The 14,714-nt window shown below is 36.1% G+C and overlaps 1 long non-coding RNA gene across 1 annotated transcript; it reads right to left on the reverse strand.

Annotated features, from left to right (window-relative positions):
- Nucleotides 1–6,210: 6,210 nt before the first annotated feature.
- Nucleotides 6,211–8,000, reverse strand: LOC128507341 (uncharacterized). Its single transcript, XR_008355813.1, has 3 exons — nt 7,956–8,000; nt 7,544–7,737; nt 6,211–6,260 (listed from the first exon to the last, which is right to left on the reverse strand). It is a non-coding gene; the product is annotated as an uncharacterized LOC128507341 (long non-coding RNA).
- Nucleotides 8,001–14,714: the final 6,714 nt, after the last annotated feature.

Here is a 14,714-nt window from a genome sequence, read left to right on the forward strand (position 1 = left end):
ACATGATTCCAAACTTCAACATAATTTTCATTAAGGGTCTCTCACGGGCTCAGCAGTGGTCAATTGGAAGTGGTGGGTTGTAACCCCTGACCTTCAAATCAGAATCCCACAATTGGGAAAATAAAAGCAACTGTTGACCTTATCCTAGCACTACATCCTAGACAATGGGACGTAGTTGTTTGAAAGGACAAAGAACTAGTCATCTTTTTAAAGGTGAGTCATGTTTCTATAGCATTTATTCAAAAATTGACAGACAATAAAATTATAAGTTTAAAAAATTTAAATTAATAGTTTTTAAATGGAAATAAAACTTTTGTTTTTAACTATGCAACGGTTTTGAGCTTATCAGATGGCTCCTAGAATTTGAATTCCAGGGTATTATTGCATGGATGTAAACGTGGACCACACAGACCTGCTTAAAGCACAGCAACTAGGGCTGTGCAATTAATCGAATTTCGATTTTAAAAATGGTGTAATCGAAAAAAACGATTATTCACTTTTTAAAAAATTTTTATTGACTTGCGTTTTGACGCGTGCATCCTCACACACCTGAAACAAAAACATTAGGTGCAAGATTTGCTACACGGTTGTGTCGGCACCGTTTGGTAACACCACCGCGTTATGCTTTGCCATCTCGACACTATTAATAATAATTTATTATTTATAATTTATTAATTATTTTATTTAATATTTACATTTTATTTATTACTTGTTTTCAAAAGATTGTGGAAGTGCACTACATTGTTGATCTTGTTTGCCTTTATCTGTTTTATCTGTCTTATTCTGTTTTAAGGAGAATTCACTGTTCTGTTCAATAAATGCAACATATTTTCATAGTCAATAAGTAATCGTGTAAAATAATCGTGATTCCAATCATGACCAAAAAAATCATGATGATTTTTTCCATAATCGAACAGTAACTTCACATTCTACAAGATTGTAATTATAATTTTGACTAAACCATCAGTGTTTATTAGTATAAATGCTAACTTGTACACACAAAATAGTCATTTTACTGTAAATCTTTAAAGCAAGTGCTCTTTGAAAGTCACTGGATCTGTTAATATAACTGAGCCAGGAGCCTATTTTTCTTCATTATAATATAAATTAAACCAGCCAACGATCAGAAGTAAATATTCATCCTCATAGAGCTGCTTTCAGAGGATCGAACAGGTAAAAATCTGATGGAGCGGGATCTGGACTAAAGGGCGGATGCTTAAACACAGTGTGCGGATGTACATTGTCATGCAAGATCACACGGTTCAGCAAATACAACGCAATATTGGACAGCTTCAAATCATACCTAGGGTTGCCAACTGTCTCATAACTACAGAATTCCGTATTTGGAAGATAAAAGACCTGTTTAGTATTGAACCAATTAGAAAAAGTTGAGTAAAATCTATGGGAGAGAAATATTACAGGTTAGCCTACTAAAATAGTGATGTGTATGAGACGCAGAAGAAAACCCCTCCTTTCCTTAAATCTGTCTATCATGGGCTTTTCCAACATACAGAGAGCGCATTTCTCATTGATTGGGACTCGTCAGACAGAGCGGACTTTTGCACAAGGCGCGGAACTAAACAGGCTACAGACTAGGGCTACAACTAACGATTATTTTGATAATCGATTAGTTGGGCGATTATATTTTTCGATTAATCGGATAAAGCCTAACCGCTACTTTCATTTGATATTTCGCTTATAACTATTTAAAAAAAAACATAAATCAGGGTATTATTTATGTATAAAAATAAACTTTAAAAAATGCAAAAGCCACATATAGAGTTAATGATGTTTAATTTGGACATTTTAAACCTTAAATGAAATGTAGTATATAATATATACAGTATATATATATACACACACAGTATATATATATATATATATATATATAGTTAAAAAATACACTGATATATTCAGTTGATAAGACAAACAGCTAAAATAATGTAATTTTGTATAATAAAATGATGTATGCATAAGTAAAACCACAGTAAATTACAAGTTAACTTTGTAGTGGACTATAAAAAAACTGTAGAAATGCAAAAAGCTAATAGTCACAAATATACTGTTATTTGCATTCGCTGAAAATCACAACAATCACTAAATGTAATATTCTACTGTTCACACCATGTAAATTAAGCTAATCTAAATTAGCGCCATTTAACTAATCACTATTGCTCATGAGGTGATTGCGCAATGTAATCCTAGCGAGTAGCACGTGAACAGATCTAGCGCGACTGTCCCGAAGTTAGCAAACAGTTTAAACTAAAAGCACTTAAACTATACAACTTTTACACAATAAAGAGATACAGCTTTTACTGACCCTGCTGACGTTTCGCCATCCGTAACACCAACACGTTTTCTCTTTAAGTGTTCGTGCATGACATGCCATGTAAGTTCGGTCTTGCATAGCGTGCAGGTTACCGTCTTCTTAGAGGCGTTTAATGTAAATCACTCCCATACCTTGGAGGACTCGGGGCGCGCGCTTTTTCCTGCAGACGCTTCTGTAACCTCCATTGCGCGAGCGGCTGTGTATCTGTGTGTATTTCAGCATCTTGGGGTCGCGCTTCTTAGTAACGTGCGCAGCCCAACTAATCGATAACGGCATTCGTTGACAACGAATTTCATTATCGATAATTATCGATTTTATCGATTAGTTGTTGCAGCCCTACTACAGACAGATAAATTATTTGATCTTTCCTTATTTAGAGGCTTGCACTACAGCCATAGAAGGCAGGAGACCCCATTGCTATTTGAAAACATGCAAAAATTGAAAAGTGTGTTATTTCTTTTCTTCTTACTGTTATAAATATAAATAAAATACATTCAATTTAATGTTAAACAGTCTGGGTTTGCCTTTTCATCCCACAAGACTAATTTCTGGAAAAAGAAATGACGAGAAAGACAAAATGCAACAGGCAGGATTAAAAACAAACTGAACACTGCATTAAATGAATGGGGGACACGTCTTCAATAATGACGTACTAAAATAGTAGGAGAATTTATAGTTAAATCCTGTCAACAACAAGCAGGCATTTGATCATTTCAAAAGACATTCACTGTCTCCTTAGACAGAATCAGAAATAAAAAATAAAAAAAATGGTTGTAGAATTTAAAGATGGAGAATTGTATATAGATGCAAATCGCAAAATTTATGAGCACTGAGATTTCATGGTAGAATTCTTGCGGAATATAAATGGGAGTAATGTGCAACAGAATAAAAATAATAATAATAAAGTATCCTTACTAATTGAATTTCCGACAACATATTTACAAAGATTCAGTGGCCCGACAAGAGACATCATCAGACAAGATTTGACACTGTAAAAAGTGAAGTGATGGACACAGCACTGTTGGGCCCTTGAACAAGGCCCTCAACCCTAAAAATGCTGTAAATGTAAATATAGAATTCTTCATTTTTTAATTCTACAACCATGTTGTGGCAAAACACATTTTTGACTGGTACTGACTGAGTTTACTAGGTGTGACCCGAACATCATCTCGGCATGTAAGGTAAGTGTCCACCACCTCAGCTGCTCCCGCCGAGGGGTCGCCGCAGCGGACCATCCGAACCACACAACAACTTAATAAAATCGGAGAGCAACAGCTGTAGAAAGGTCTTGCACATTATCCAGTACGACATACAAACACCTTACATTTAAGGTCGAATGGATGGTGGCAAGGTCATCTTCAACAACAGTTGAGATCCCCATCTTCATCCATTTTGTGAAGTCTTCTGGCTTTGCGTCCTGTAGTGTATAAAAAAAAATAAAAAAATAAAAAACAGGGCAGGATCAAAACCCATTTTTTTGATTGATGGAATTCTGCTCGTCCCACAACGAGTTAAACATTTTCCTAAACATCTGCTCATGGAACTTCCAAAGATCACATGTGCAGGGCATGTACATAGACCTAAATTCTGTTTCTGACCCAAACTGATCATACTAAATCTGCAGGACAGTGTTGAGGCAATCATTTTCCCATTGACTAAAATTGCCTACTTTTGACACTTTGAAGTTAGATATATGGCCCATATAAAAAAAAAAAAACTGACACCTTTTGTTTTCTGAATTCTACAGTCATACAGGTTTAAAATGTCATTTATCTTTTGGGGAACTTTTCCATTAACCTGTGACATACCTTTACCACAAACATTTCGATCAAAATATAATGATGCACTTTTTATGTACACTCTGCGACAATGTGAAGAGCAATTAATGGAGAAAGAATCTCTTAAGCACCATCATGTTCCTTCCCTGAAATTGGGGACATCATGCACTACATCTTTGAAGTAGCTGTGCTTGGCTTCATATCTGATTGCCCAGAGCTCAACTAATGACCAAAAGACAGCGAATTAGATGCGGATAGTGCACCACGTAGTGGTGTTTTGGTCGCAATTTCAGGTTTGGGAATGTGTATTGGAGTAGTTGTGTGTTCTGATTTTTTTCGTTTTAAAAAGCACAGGGTTGCTTTTGAGAACTTGACCTACATGACCAACTCAACTACCTTTCTGAAGTCCATCAAAAATTTCCCCAGGCAGCCACAGAATTGGGTACAAGATTACTGATTAATAAGTATAGTAACGCCCAGTAATAAGAATAGTAATAATAATAGTAACGCCCAGTTCTCATGCCCAGTCCCCCTATGGTTTTCTTTGAGAAACTGGACTGGGAAATTACTTGAGGTCTGCTTACTCTTAACAATTGCATTAAATTTTACTCTTACAAGGACTTCTTACAAGTAACAACTGATAATTGGAACAATTTCCACCTAAGTTTTATGTAGAACATCTGGTGGGAACCCAGTTATTGAGTAAAGGAAGAAAGGTGCTTACCAAGGACACTTTTTTTTCACCCAGTCTGCTCTGAAGCTCATGGTGATCTCTCAGTTTATCTGTAATTGAGTTGTGCTGTTTAAGAGTTCGAAGCTGAAACCAACCAGCATATTGTGTCTATATCTACACAGATTTTTAGCCTGAAAGCTTTTTTTGAAATCTAAGAGCCCTCTTTTTTGAAGACTGTGAGCCCGAAGATTGTCAGCACATACACAACACAGGCCACAGAAGTCTGATTTGTTCTTAAGTCTGGCAAAGTGAGTCTTACATGCAATTAATACGAATATACAATGTAAAGCATACCAATTCACTTGACTAAATCTGTCCCATTTCCCCACAATGCCATCTTGTGGCCAAAAAAAACAAAACAATCACACCTAAGAAGATGAATCTCGCATGAGAAATCTCTGCATCACAAGACATGTTGAGTCTGCAGCATCTTACCCAGAACAAACACCAATTGCAAAAAAAACATACAAAAAAATAAATCAAGCACAATGAAGTCCTGAAATTTCCCAAAATTTAGCAGTCTTTGCAAACTTCAAAAAGCAACATCGAGTGGCATTTACTCATCTGTGACTTCAGTGGAAATTTCGGATTCAGAATCTGCCACAGACTGATTCATGTTCTACACAGTTCTTACAAGTTCATAGAAATTTCTGTTTAATTAGAACCAAATATTTGAGTTGATGATTTAAATTCTTGTTGTAATTTGTATTTTACCTATTTTTTGATTGATTTTTTTGTTGTCTTTACAATATTATACATTATCAATTCAGCAAGCTCCTCTGCCAATTACTCACTAAAGTGGCTTTCATATTTTCTTAAAATATTCCTGAACTATTTTGCTGTAAACCTAGACAACGAAACAATGTCACACATCCCTATTAATATCTCCTGGGTTGCACTTTTTGACAAGTGCAAAACTGTCTGCATATAAAGGATCAATGATGTAAGTCTATGCTTTAGACCTGTATACTCTACGTTTGACTGCGGATTCTGCACAAGATCTCCTGACTCCGCCTCTTTACTGCTTTTCCAAATTATCAGTTCGCATTGTAACAGAAAAACTAAAATCTTTAAAACCTCAAGATTTATGCGTATGAGATATGTGACTACTGAAAGTTGTAAGGACAATGATTGACAGCTCACAATCCTTTAGAGGACATCTGACTGTCATAGCTCCTCATCAAATGGTTTCTGATAGGGTTTAAAAACTGGGCTGGTTGACAAACACCTTTAAATCATGTAACTCAATTAAAAATAAAGCAGTCAGTAACTGCAACAGTCTATTTGTGAATTGTGATTTTAACAAAACACCTACAGTTTTTAAAAAGTGCAGACACAGTCAGTACACGAACAAGGCTGCTTCCAGGATCGCCCTTGATAGTGCTGGAACCTGTGCTGAATCTTACCCTGCATTCCAAACCTATGTAAAGAAAAGCAAAAACAGTTTGACATGTGCAATGTTACATTTCAAATAAAGTGACTTGGTTTAAAACAACAAATATTACACACACAAGGGGAGAATATTAAATAAATAAATATATACAGTGCCCTCCATACAAACTGGAAAAGCAAAGATAAGATTAATCTACAGATAATTAAAAGATGATAGCTATTTCAACACAAATATTTTATGGTTATAAAAGTCTGTCTGTGTTGTCACCAAATGTAGACTCAAAATGCAGAAGCAATGTATAAAACTAAGACTAAACATTCCCTACATTTTGTTTAAATAAGTAATGCAACAGGATGCATCTGAGGACATAAAAATACCTGTGAGCCAAATGAAACTAGAGCTGCAACTAACGGTTATTTTAATAATTGATTAATCTGTCGGTTTTTTTTTTTATTAATCGATGAATCGGATAAAAAACAAAAACCCAAGAAAATTCATTTCCAACCTTTTATTCAAAAACAGAACTAAAATCTTTAGAAAGTGCACAGACATGTGCTGTGTCTGTGAAGGTGAAAGTAGGACGGGTCTGTGTGTGTGTGTGGGGCACGGTGTCCAATGACGCACACAAACACAGACACACACAACAGGCAAAGAGCAGGCTAATCCTTGAGCAGAGAGAGAAAATTTTTAACGTCTCTAATGAGACTTGCTTTTGCTTTACACGCATACGGACACGCATATGTTCACTTCGCTCCGCACTTAACTAAAGTTTTTTTTTTAAATAATCAAACGTCTCTGCATCGCACGGCACAACGAATCGATTATGAAATTCATTGCCAAAGCTTTTAGTAATAGATTTTTATCGATTCGTTGTTGCAGCCCTAAATGAAACTCTAAATATGCTGTTCTGCTCAGCTGGTAAAACGTGTACAAGTTGAAATGCGACAGAGATCAAATGTGAAATTTTATTGCATCATATTTATCCTTGAATGATATTTATCATATATCAACTCCATATTAAACAACAATTTTGTCTTGTCTGTTTCAATACTTATGAAGAGCACCGTGTATATTGGTATATTAAATAATAAAATAAAATTGATGTTAAAACAAACTAAACTTCTGAAATAATAGGTATTAACCATACAACATGATTATGTATTTTCAGTGTTTTATACTAAACATTATGTACAGCGTGTTGCTATGTTATACAGATCAGAAACAACCACAAAATTAACAAAGTAAGGAATACCCTATAACTTATTATTTGTTTTCTATCTACAGTATTTAACAATACTGTATTAACTTACAATAATGACGACTTGCCTGGTTGATCACGTGTTCCCTCATGCGGCTTCCATGTTGTGTGTGGCTGGATGAACAGTAATCACGTGGTTTGCATTTAGCGACACTGATTGGGCTAAATCCAAAACGCGGTCAGTGAAACGGAACGGACCAGCCGGTGAAGAATTCTACAGGGTCTTAAAGCCGCCTCCCCACGACCCTAACAGCATGACAAGACCAAAAGACGAACCTACGTTTACAACATATAATTCACCACACACTCTAACCGTATATTTTAATTTATTCCCTTCAAATTATACTGAGTAAACTAAACATTGCTTTCAAATGAAGCACGTGGCGTGAACTATTACATTTTTTAAAAGTATTTGCGTATTAATTTAGGTTATTTTCGATGTTAAAACAAAAAGAAAAACTTACCTAAACCAGAGAATATTCAGCCCCTGCCACAGCGCTGTTACTGAAAGAAAACCCACTCAAAATGCAGCGAAGACAAACTGCGCATGCGCAATGACAGTTGGAACCGTTGAATGAAGAATTCTACAGGGTCCCAAAGCCGCCTTCCCAAGACCCTACCAGCATGACAAGACCAAAAAACGAACCTACGTTTACAACATATAATTTACACACTCTAACCTTATATTTTAATTCATTCCCTTTAAATTATACTGAGTAAACTAAACATTGCTTTCAAATGAAGCACGTGGCGTGAACTCGGCAGATCGCTAAATAGCTGTCCGAGCTCCGTGTAAAATATCATTACCCAGAAAAATATTTTAAAACATAATATAAATTTTTTTAACGTATTTGCGTACTAATTTAGGTTATTTTCGATGTTAAAACAAAAAGAAGACCTACCTAAACCAGAGGATATTCAGCCCCTGCCACAGCGCTGTTACTGAAGGAAAACCCACTCAAAATGCCGCGAAGACAAACTGCGCATGCGCAATGACAGGCCTTGAACCGTTGAATGAAGAATTTTTGGCGAGATCTCTCGAAACTTGACTCTTCTATTTAGTCCAGCAGGTGGCAGCAATGCTCCTAAAAGCCTGATCCTTGTCCGTGTAATACCGATCCAGTCCAGTGAGGGTCAGTAATGCGCCTGGCTAAAAAATAAAGGAAGAAGAAAAATATTTTTCTTTTTTTTCTCGGGTACTCGGATTAGAGTTATATGTGTGTTGTTAAACAGGCATGTAGAGAATTACTATGTAGAATTCTGAGTAAGTGAGTTTCGGCTTGGCCTAAAATATAAAGGCATTTAGTTTGTACTCGGAGTTTGCGGTGCAGGAAATGATTCACGTGGTCTCGATTTCTTTCCCTCCTATGTCCCGTTTTTTTTCCTTCTTTACATCCGGGATATCACAGGAAGAGCACTTAATTGCCGATTGCTGTTGTCCGTGCCGCAGTGTACTTTATAGTGTGCCCTGTGTAGTCTACTTCATATGAACTACTTGTTGATCTGAATGCAGCACTTCCGACTAACTGACTGGGTTGCCAGTTGCGGAATAAGCGGTGTTCTTACCTAAAACCCTCTCGGCACAAAATAAATGCTGTTTCCACTGTAGATGTGTGTAGACAAATGACTGACACTTTTATACTCTCTTTTTTTATTCCTTTCACCCACTGCCTGTAACTTCCTGTGTATTTCTTTTTTATCTTTTTTTTTTTGAGTAATTTAGTTAATTTCATTCTTTTGACCAGAAATAAAATAAAATGTCACATTTGCAATAAACAGACCCCAAATACGTCTACATACAAAAAATTTGGTTATAGTTCCAATAATGAAAATATTACAGTGCAGCCAGGGACATATTATTATAAACAGAATGAGCAGCTCACCTCTCATATCTTTTGGTCCGAATCATTTGTTCTTTTGTCACGTGACTCTCATAGACGCTACGCAGTGAATTACACAGGAAACGAAACGAACACATGAACGAGTAAAAGACTCATGAGAAGAAGAATCGCTCAATTCTGTTTGCTCTGTACTGCACTGCAACGAACGATTCGGACCAAGGACTCAAAGGTAACTACTCATTTCTGTTTCCTGTACATAACCTACGGAGGTTTTGCGATGCTTTCCGCATGCACGCGCAGTAGAAAATTAACAAATCACTCACTGAGACTACTCATTCTTCTGAGTCACGTTAAAGATTCTTTAAAAAAGAACAAATCGTTCATGAACGAACCATCACTAATCTGTACAGAGATTCTGATAGTGAGATGCTACTTGTTTTTTTTTCTTCCTCAAAAGTGCATATCTGAGAGCAATCTGTGGGAAAAAAAATACAACATAAAAGTTACTCAGACTAAAACTGTACCTCTAACATGTTTAAAACCTGCACAGCTTCCTGTTTAGTCTGCAGCTGACACTCAAACCCGTTTCTCCTTGAAGAAGCGTTTGCCTTTGGTCCGGACATTCTGGCTTTGCTTCATCATCAAGATGTTCTTCTTCCTTTTCTCATTGTGGTAGCGTACAGGTTCAGCTTATCTCCCTCCTTCAGAAAGTCCTTCCTCTTCTTCCTGAAAGTCCTTCAAAGTGACTGACTGAGCAACAAAATGACTGACTTACCAATGAACTAAGTAACTGAGCAACTAACTAAAAACAGCAACTGACCGAAGTAAACAATGACTGAGTGACTGACTGAGCAATTGTCTGATTGACTGCCTGAATGACTGACTAAACGATTGACTGAAAAACTGGAACTGACTGAAGAAATGATTTAACAATAGACTGAGTGACTGAGCAAATAAGGACAGCAACTGACTGAGGGGCAGAGTCATTAAATACATGACTGACTGACTGAGCAATGGACAGACTTCAAGTGACTGGGTGAATGTCTTAACAGACTGCCTAAACCACTTACTTTCTTTAAGAAAACGCACAGCATGGTATAAACAGGTGAACGGTGAGAGATTTCTTTGTACCGTAGACAGCAGATTCACGCCTCAATCACGTCCCATGACTTCATAAAGAAAAACACCTGGACAGGAGGGGTGCAATGATTAATCGATGTTATCAATTAACTCAAATTATCCACAATCTTTAAATGTTAATGAATTTATATTTTCATTGTGAAATGCAACACCAAAAAGTTTTCCAAAAAGTTTTCCAAAAACAAAATCTCCAATTAAATCATTGTCATGTGATTCTGGGCAAAAAAAGAAAAAGCTAATTTGTGTTGAAGTGTCTTACTATCCACTTACTATCTTCTCCAATCTCTTTAACCATGTCACCTTCAGTCAGGGCCGGATTGGGACACAATTTCAGGCCGGGAAATCCCACACCAACCCAGGCCGTCCTGGGCACCCAAATAAATCTAGAAACCGCAGACAGACTTATTACTTACCCTCTAATATATGTAGCATATATACACAGCTCTGAAAAAAAAAATTATTTGTAACATACACAGTACGATATGCAGTAAAATGCGTAAACGAATGCCCATGAAGCATAATCAATTTCTTATGTTTTTTTCTTACATGTGCATGTATTGGTAAAAACAGTTTTTTTTTTAACTGCTGATGATATTTTTTAATTCAAAATATAACTATTATTATCTAGAATGTATATTTAGGAAATGACAAACATGCAACACATCAAAATAACCCAAGATCATGCAGTATTTGCACAACTTTAATAACTTAAATAAAACAAAATGCAAATAAGACAGGACTGTCTCCACCTTGGTGCAAAACAACCACCTCATTGTAATTTAATTGTTCAGAACCTAAATAAATATGTATTTATTTATTCTTTAAATGTCTTAGATGCCCAAATTTGCAAAACAATAAATTTTATCCAATATGTTATAACAAATGATTTTATTTTCCTTTTACCTGTCTCAGTCCCTGGCTGAATCTGATGTGTGATCATCGCACCTTCATTTAAAAATAAGTAAAAAAAAAAAAAAAAAAAAGTTTTAAATCTCACAAATGAGCAGACATAATCTTTTAAAAGGTAAAGATCAGAACAATAAATGACTACATTATGACTAAATATATTTTGAAAAATCAGACAATATGACTCATTTGTGTCCATGTCTGCACTATAGCTCCTGTTTCTCGCTCCCTTCCTACCTATATAAAATGATATTTTGTGTCTGATAAAATACCCATGTAACTTTAAAGCAAATAATCTTAATGTCTTTTAGCATATAATATTTAAGTGATTATTTTATGACGCTACATCTAATATTTATTCGCAGTTCAAATAAAAACTACAATCATTTACAGATGAATCTGACTGCACTTGAAGCCCTGAATAAATCAGAAATTATGATTTCTCTCCATCCTAGCAGTGGTGTCAGGGTTAAGACTAATAGAATCAGATTAATGAAAAGATTAATGTTGTTATTAGTATTTAATTAACTAATTTCGGGAATCATCAATTTAATACACAGGGTAGGTAATAACATATATTTTAAAAAATATTATATTATTATAATGGCAGCACCAAATCAGTCGTCAGGCCACCGGGAATCTAGTCTGGCTAGTCTGGGCCTGTGTGTACCATTTCTTTTATTATTCAAAAGTGCCTCTTGACTTAAACTTTAACTGAATTTGCAATCCACGCCTCAAACACAAGAGAGACACAAAATTTGCTACAACTTGGGTTTAACGTTGTAGGATAAAACAAGCCTACATAAACACATCAATGGAATCTGTAGAGACGTGTGCACTGGATACTACAACAAAACAAAAAAGGCATTAGATATAAAAATATATACTGTATGTTGGAAGTTAGATTATTTCTGAGTCCATGTCTGCACCATAGCTCCTGTTTCTTGCTCCCTTCCTACCTATATAAAACTAAGTGATATTTTGTGTCTGATTTCAACCTTCTTCCAGTAATAGGCATGTTAAAGGTAAATTGAAAGGAAAAAAAAGCTAACATCTTGTCTAGAAAAAACTAAATAAAAAAACTAAATCAAAGTAGATAACTAACCCAACATTTTTAACGTTTACATTCTTTTCATGGTTACCAGAAACAATGCATGTTGTCCCGCCTGCGGTACAGCCGACCCTGAGAGATCTATTAAAGCCGACATGAAGGGAAACCTGTCTATAATTGCTCCGAAGTTAAAATCACAGCTAAAATTACTGTCATACTCCATACAGTAAATCTCCAGAGTACGGTGAAAGCACCTTGCCTACTGCGCGAGTTAGGGGCCATTTGCAATTTTTTTTTTAACCCCGGGTTCGATTCCCAGCCAGTGTCCAAAACCCCCAGCCACTGAATGCAGTGCCAGTCCCAAGCCCGAATAAAATGGGAGGGTTGCGTCAGGAAGGGCATCTGGCGTAAAACCTGTGCCAAGTTGCTCTGCAGACTGGATATTCCAACCCCTTGCCGTGGCAACCGAAAGACCAACAACAACATTAATATTATAAACATTCATATTTAAAATTAATTAATTAATGTTGTTACTGTTAGTGTCAATGTGATGCGTGGTGGTGTATAATGACTTTGCATATTATCACTTTGCATATTTATTAATATGTCTTGAAAGAAAATTTGATGATTTTATTTCAATGCCTTCCAGGTCATGTGACCTAGTGCCTCAAAATCTATTCTAAAATGTGTGTCCATCTGTTCTGTAAAGGCCACAGCCTTTTTTTATTTAGTATTATTAAAATCATTGAACGTGCACTGTTGTTTACAACTCAAAAATCTTTATGCTGTTTACAAACCCCTATCTCGGTATCATCTACCTCCTCCCTCACACACACACACACACACACACACACACACAATACTTCGCTACCACATCAAGTGGGACTTTCTCCTGGATCTGGCAACCCTTATGTCACCTTACTGATTTACATACTGATAAAGCAAAGACGTTTTCTGATCACATCCTTAGACGACACACAACACACGCCACATTCACACCGACTGCAAACGTAGAGATTGCAGGTCAAATGCCAATGGCAAAATCCGATGCTCATGAATCCCACCTTCAACAGCCACTATGCTGGGTGGGTTTCATGAACACTGTTCCCGTCGTTGGGATAATAAAGGCGGCTGTTGACCATGTCCTAGCACCACATGCTGAACAGTGGGAAGTAGTTGCTGAAAAGGACAATGAATTACTCATCGTTTTGAAGGTAAGTCATGTTTCCATATCATTTATCAAAAAAATGGCCCAAAATAAAGTAAATTAATAGGTTTAAAATGCAAATAAAACTTTATTTATTATTTTTTTTTGCTGTATAAGGGTTTTTTAGATTTCTTGCATCCAGTCAGATGGATCCTAGAATTTGAATTCCAGGGTATGATTGAAACTGTCTAGTATTGCCTTTCATTTGTGCAGTGTGCATAGACCTGCTTAAAGCACAGCAACTTCACTTTCTATAAGATAAATTATAATTGCTCTTTAATTTATATATAATTAATATTTAATTAATTACACAAATGTTGTCATCATTCTTAACTTTTATTTTCGCGCGCTTAGTGTGGCGCCCTGGCCAAAACTCCGCCCTGTCTGGCTAGTCCTGACCAATGCCAATGAGAAGCACGGTCTCTACCGACACACAGAGCAGAGAGCACGCTTCTCATTGGTTAGAACTCGCCAGAAAGGGCGGAGTTTTGGCCAGGACGCGGGACTAAGCGCGCGAAAAGTTAAAAATGATGAAAAAATGTGGGTAATTAATTAAGTTTTAATTATGTATATAAGGTAAAAGTTGAGAATGAGATGTGCATTTGTGCGATCGGTTTTCTATTAATCGTTTGTTCGTAGCATTTTTTTTTTCATGTCACACTTTTAACTTTGGAACTTAAAATTAGATTTAGTAAAATCACTCACTACAAAATGCTACCAAATAAATCACAGATTATTATTACTGTGAGTATATACTAAACTGTACAGCCTTAAAGGCATATCTCATTCTTCTGTTCTGTGTGAAATTGGTAAGAATAACTTATAACCAGTCTACACACCCCCGGGAGGGAGAAAAAAATAAAGCTATGCAGCTGTTAAGAACAGCTTAAAAAGTATAATTTTATGTATATGCTAGCTCGCATAACGTTACATATAATGTCAGTCATACCAAATATTTTTTGTTGTTGTGTTTAAGGGGAGTTTTCCCCACCCTAGAGCCACTAGTGCCACATACAAAAAAAAAAAAGCCAACTTCCCTCTTGTCCCTGACCGTTATTTCTGTTTCAGGGACTTGGCA

The sequence above is a fragment of the Clarias gariepinus genome, chromosome 19 (assembly GCF_024256425.1).
Source record: "Clarias gariepinus isolate MV-2021 ecotype Netherlands chromosome 19, CGAR_prim_01v2, whole genome shotgun sequence".
Lineage (NCBI taxonomy): Eukaryota > Metazoa > Chordata > Actinopteri > Siluriformes > Clariidae > Clarias > Clarias gariepinus.